The sequence below is a fragment of the Lagopus muta genome, chromosome 6 (genome assembly GCF_023343835.1).
Source record: "Lagopus muta isolate bLagMut1 chromosome 6, bLagMut1 primary, whole genome shotgun sequence".
Lineage (NCBI taxonomy): Eukaryota > Metazoa > Chordata > Aves > Galliformes > Phasianidae > Lagopus > Lagopus muta.
In genome coordinates, this window is record NC_064438.1 from 59,420,451 (window position 1) to 59,426,450 (window position 6,000).

Below are 6,000 nucleotides of genomic sequence, written 5' to 3' on the forward strand. Positions count from 1 at the left end.
ATCACAGGATCCAGCAGCTCAGTGTCACAGCACGAGCACAGGAAGCAGGTTTAGATCAGCAGCGAGTGCTCCAGCTGCGAGAAAATGGCACAGCTAATGGCATTCATTCCTCTGCCACAAATGTTAGGGAATGTGCTCTTCAACTTATAAACAGGATTCGTTATGTAATTGCAAATACCAGACTGTGGTTCAGATAACCTTTTGTTTTGTTCCAAGGCTGAAGTTTTACTTTCCATAGGCTCAGATAATTCCAAAACTATTTTATACTCCTTTTTTGTGTAACAAAAAATCATGTCATTCAGTTAGCTGAAAAACTGAGGTGTTTACCTTCATGGCTTCCTCTGTTCTTTTTCTCTAAGGCAATGCCAACTGGTCAGTAACTGTGGCACCGTTTGGACAACCAGAGCTAATGGCATTGTGTAGACACACAGTATCCACCTTCGTGTATCTGGAAACTAAGTCAGAATTCCTTTCTAGTTTCTATTCCTTTCCAGTTATAATCATCTGCACACTTATTAAAATTAAATTGAATGCATTCGCTTACAACTCCAGACCTGACATATTTTCCTCCAACCTTTAGAAATCTGTGGGCATATTTTCAGAGCGCCAAGCCTAAATTCATATTTGCACAATGCATCTGCTTCAGCCAGGTTTCTCCTGCAATTAACTGAAAAGCACACAGAGCAGTGCTGACAACCTGAAGTCTTCTGACGCTCCTGTCCCATTGATCCGGACACTAAACAGGGGAAAGCTACTGCAGACATCAGTGGATTCACAGCTGTATACTCAAATTTTCCTGTGCTCAAACTCATTTCTTTGTTTGGGAAGTTGAAAAGGAATTGAAGAGCATGAGTTAAATATTTCATGTTGTGCTGGCATGTATAATTCATGATCAAATCCTTCAGAAAGGAATGGATAAGATGGAGCTGCAAAAGCTTTAAATGAAATATTTTCTTTTTCTAGTAAACAGACTGCTGAAAGAGTGCTTTCCTTCTTTTCTGTTGGTATTATAAAGAGAATTAAAAACGTGATAGAAGTAAGAAACGTGCTAAATGGATTTGAGAAGTTATTCACTCATACAGTTTGTTGATTGATGCAATTAATGTTTTATACATGCTCTTCCAAAGGTACCTCGTTGTACTGAGTTCCTCCACATATCACAACCTCCCACAGGAATGGGATGCATTGGCCTCACCGTTTAAACATTATTTGTTTGTTGTGCTAAGCATGAGGAGTCAAGGGTCTATTCAGCAGTGCAGAGCTCCTGGAACTGGCTCACTCCATTAAGGCTGATGTGGTGCTTTCCAAAATCTGAACTTTCCTCCCCTTCTCTAGCTGGACACCCCCACCTCCCTCAGCCTCTCCTGGTAGCAGAGTTGCTCCAACCCCTGCACCTCTTTGGTGGCCCTGCAGCGGACTGTTTGCAGCAGCTCTGTGTCTCTCTTGTACTGGGGAGCAGAGGACATAAGAGCACCACTCCAGATATGGCCTCCCCAGGGTGGAGTAGAGGGGAAGGAGCTCTTCCCTCTGCTTGTTTTGAGCACTGAGCTTAACAAAAACATTGGGATATGAACATTTCTTGTTTTCTGGTTGTTGGGTTTCTTTTTTGTTTGTTTGTTTGTTTGTTTTGCTGGTTGGTTGGCCTGGATTACTTTTAAATAACAAACATTCAAGGCAATAACCACTGAGAGTGTGTGTGTCTTTTTCACGTATCTGGTGGCAAACAAAGATATCGGATGAGAGATCTTCAGCTTTTTCAGCCCATGGTTCAAGAAGTTTCCAGTACAAAGAGAGCCCTGTGAGATCTGCCTGCAGCAGGTCTCTGAGGAGACAATTTGCTCTTTGAAACTGCAGATACACCTGACATAATTTGCAGTCTCTCTTCTCCCATTTCTCCAAAGCACACAGAATTCCAAGCACACTCTGAGAGCACCGAATGCTGCTTAGCTTTCCAAAAGTGTTCTGCTTTGCTCTGTTTCTATAACAGAGATCCGAATTGTCCACCGGTAGTTTACTTTGAGTTGCAAAAGCAGCAAGTTAATGCTGAGCTGCATTTGGTTTCATGTGGGAAATAATCACAGTGCTTTGACAATGGAGCAATAGACAAATGTTTGTTGTCTCTTTACTTCCTTTGAAGAAATCTGTACCAAAAGGACACCGACAAGGTTTCCACATGCAGTTAATCATGCCTTGAGACACGATGAAAGATTTTTAAATTGGAGTGAGTTTAGGATGAGTTGATTGTGCTGCCATGGCAACAGATGTGTACTGCATACCAACAGTACCAAGTAGTTGTATGGGATGTATGGGAACTGCTGAGTCACGGCCTGAACCTCTGATTAATCACCTGAGGTGAGCCATGAGTCAGCCAGAGGAGCACAGGTGAAGGCAATTCACCTGTGCTGCCGGAAGGGGTGGAGCCAGGCTACAGCCCTCCTGGACATATTTAAGAGCTGGCTACCAGAGGGGAAGGATCTCTTCTGGAGATCCTCCTCTTTTGGTATCTTCTAGTGAGCTCAACCCAAGGGTAAGCTCTTCTACTTATTCTCTTTTGTGATCCTTGTTTGCTTTGCCTTACTCTTTTGATTATATTGCAATTATAACATCTTGATATCTATTGATTATACACAATTGTGTTGTGATTATAACGTCTTGGTTATACAATGGGACGTATTTTAAAAACGTATAAAATAAGGGAAAACATCAGAGACGAATTCAACAATCAGGAAAAAAGAATGTGAATTAATTAAAAAGAAAGTAAATATTAACAAAGAAAGTCTACATGAAATCCAAACTACTTGAAATAATGTGCACCCTAGGACAGGCTAAGTTAAAATGCAAGCAAGAGTGTTTATAACACCAAGAGAAACAATGCGCTTTAAAAAATGTTTATAAATGTTTATGTTTACTGAAGTGGAGAAACAATACCCAACCTTATCGTGCAACATATCATATGTAAGAGGTTTCTGTCTCCCTGTTTGTCAGCCTGGCTCAGCCGTGCTCTGTGCAGCCACACGATGTCTCTGCGCTGCTCTTCGGCAGCATGGGCAGCAGCTCCATCCATCGCCGAGTCTGAGAACCAGTGGGTCCAACAAACAAAATCTGTATGATCAGTGCAACCATTAATGTTTCTTGACTTACAAATTGTATGGGAACTGCTGAACCACTGAACCTCTGATTGAGCACCTGAGGCGAGCACTGAGTCAGCCCTGGGAGCACAGGTGGAGGCAATTCTCCTGTGCTACTGGAAGGGCTGGAGCCTGGCTGCAGCTCTCCTAGACACCATTTGAGAGCTGACTGCCAGTGGGGAAGGATCTGTTCTGGAGATTGCTTCTCTTGGGGTCTTCTCAGTGAGCCCAGGACAAGGGTAGGTTTTCCATCCGTTCTTTTTTAGTGTGTTAACCTGTTCAGCCTAACTTTTCTGTATGGTTTTTAAATTGTAGCATCTGTGTATTCTTTGATTATACACAAAGGTATGTTATTTATGTACTTTGCAGTGAAGGAACTTGTTTGTAGAAAAAACTGTAGCAAGAAATATTTTGATAAAGTAATAGGAAGATACTTTGGAGGGTAGACTTTATTGTCTGTGGCAGGTAAGGTAAAATAAAGTTTCTATTTGTAGCCAGCAGTGTAAGGGAGGTTCTGCTCCCATTTGCTCTGTCCTGGGTCAGGCACATCTGGAGCACTGCTCCATTGAGATGGAACTGCTAGGAGAGCCCAAAGGAGGGTACAGAGATGGCAGGGGCACCTGCAGCACCTTCTTGTGTGACAGGCTTAGAGCCTAGGGGTTGTGCATGTGAAGGAGCGGAAGGCGAGGGGATCTGAGCAGTGCTGGGGGATATCTGTAGGGTAGGTCAGGAGGATGGGGCTGGGCTCCGTTCTGTGGTGCTTAGCACGAGGACAAGGGGCACTGGGCACAGACCAGAGCCTATGGGGTTCTGTATGGACATAAGGAAGAACTCTATGCTGTGAGGGTGGCAGAGCCCTGGCACTGAGCCCAGAGAGGTGGAGGAGTCTCCTTTTCTGCACGGATCCAAACCACCTGCATGCTTTGTGCGCAGCTGCTGTGGGGAACTGCTTTGGGAGGGCAGGACTGAAGGAATTTCAGGGGTATTTCTGGCATCTGCAATTCAGTGATTTTTTTATGGTAAGTTCCCATAAACAGATCTACTGGGGGAGAGCAAACGAGACAGGAAATCGTAGCTCTTAGAATGCCTAAATGCACACACATCTTCAGTCACGTGTGACAGATTTGTAGGGTCTTTACTAGATTTATCACTCTACTTTCATGTTTTTCAACTGTCAGGTTTTAAAAACTGACTCTGACTTTTGAAACAGAATGAAAGTCTCTTAAGTTATACTAACAAAATTCAATTCATTATATTGGTTTGCATTTGCCTTCTGCTTTAAATTACCCCTTTGACTAGAATTATACAGTAAATGAGGTTAACAATATTATTGAGTGAAATTAATACGTCTGCATTGCAAGAGCTCTTCACTGTGTGGCATCCACACTGGAGAGTCTGGGACGAGTATAATAGGGCTATCAGTCCTGTGCTAGTCCTATGCTCAAGCTGTGTAAACATAGGAATAAACTTTCTGTTACAATAAAAACTTTGAAGGATATCCCATTTTGAAACTGTAGAGTGCATGTGTGTTACTGATCATCCTCTGCCTTCTGATTTCTGTCCCCCATCCCCCCATTTTGCAGGACTGGCAGGAATACAGCTAGGAAATTAAATGTGCTCAGACAGGAGGTGGTGCTGTTTCTAATGCTGAGCTGTCATATAGGGGCTACATCCTGAGTAGGGAGGCTCTATCCAGTTGCAAACTTGGACTTCTATTTTCTCCCAGAACATCTGTTCCACAAGGAATGGATTTCATCTTCATTTTGTTCATATTTTTACACCTGCCTTGTTGTGGCAGGATGGGTAACCCCCAGTCCAGCAGAACCACCAGGTTCTCTGGAAGCCCTCCTGCTAACTGCCTGCCTGTGCCAGGGACAGAGCTCAAGTCAGTGGCCCTTCATAAATTGACCTGATGAGGATGAGTGAATGACCACCTCTGCTGGTCGCACAACAGCCCCTGAGTGTGACAGTGTGGTCGTTGGTGTGGCATGCATCAGAGCACAGGCTGAACGATGCTATCCGTGATCATCCCCGCAGGCTCAGAAGCGAAGGCTGTCCTAAAGTACTGCTTTTAAAGACCCCTTCTTAATGGCATTTCCCTGCATACTCTGTTCTGTGCATTAATGAACTTCTGCTTGAGTATTGTTCAGGATAAAGGAATACAGATGAAAAGGTAGAACTTAGGCACGAGTTGCCTGTAGTTTCAGCAAAATGCTTGTTGATGCCTGCTGTCAAACTTTTGCCACAGTCAGAAGAAAACCTGTGGTCAGCCACAGCCCTCATCCCGGGCCTGGGAGCCAGTGCTGCCCACAGTCTCCTCTGCTGCATGCACGCGGTAACGTGTGCTGGACTCCAGGAGCAGCTGTGGGAGCACGGCTGGGTCCATCGCATGGCAGTGCAGCGTAGCACGTTGGTTGGGCCGGGCCCAGCCATGTGGGCATGCAGCACAGGAGCTGCTTAAGGCTGCCCAGACCGCAGCCCTGCAGCTCGGCCTGCTCCTTCCCATTGGGGCAGGGAACTGCTGCCGCTTCCGAGCTTTGTCAGTTTTGCGTATTTGTCTGCCTCCATTGTGAAACAGAAAATGCATTGTATGTGCTCAACTCGGGGAGTGTTTCCCTGCTGTTCAGTGAACGGGCTCTTTTCTACTTTTTCTGTATTTCTGCTTTTGAAGGCACATTAAGTACATGGCCCTATGTAGATGCTTATTAAGGATTGTCATCTCTGCACACAGCACTGTGACATGCATACCATGTCTGGCTTTTCAGAAGCTGTGTCCTTACATGGCAGGGTCAGACTGGATGATCTCTGCAACTCTTGTCCAGCCCCTACTATTCTGTGACTCTGTGATTGTTATTTTTCTGAATGTTTAAGT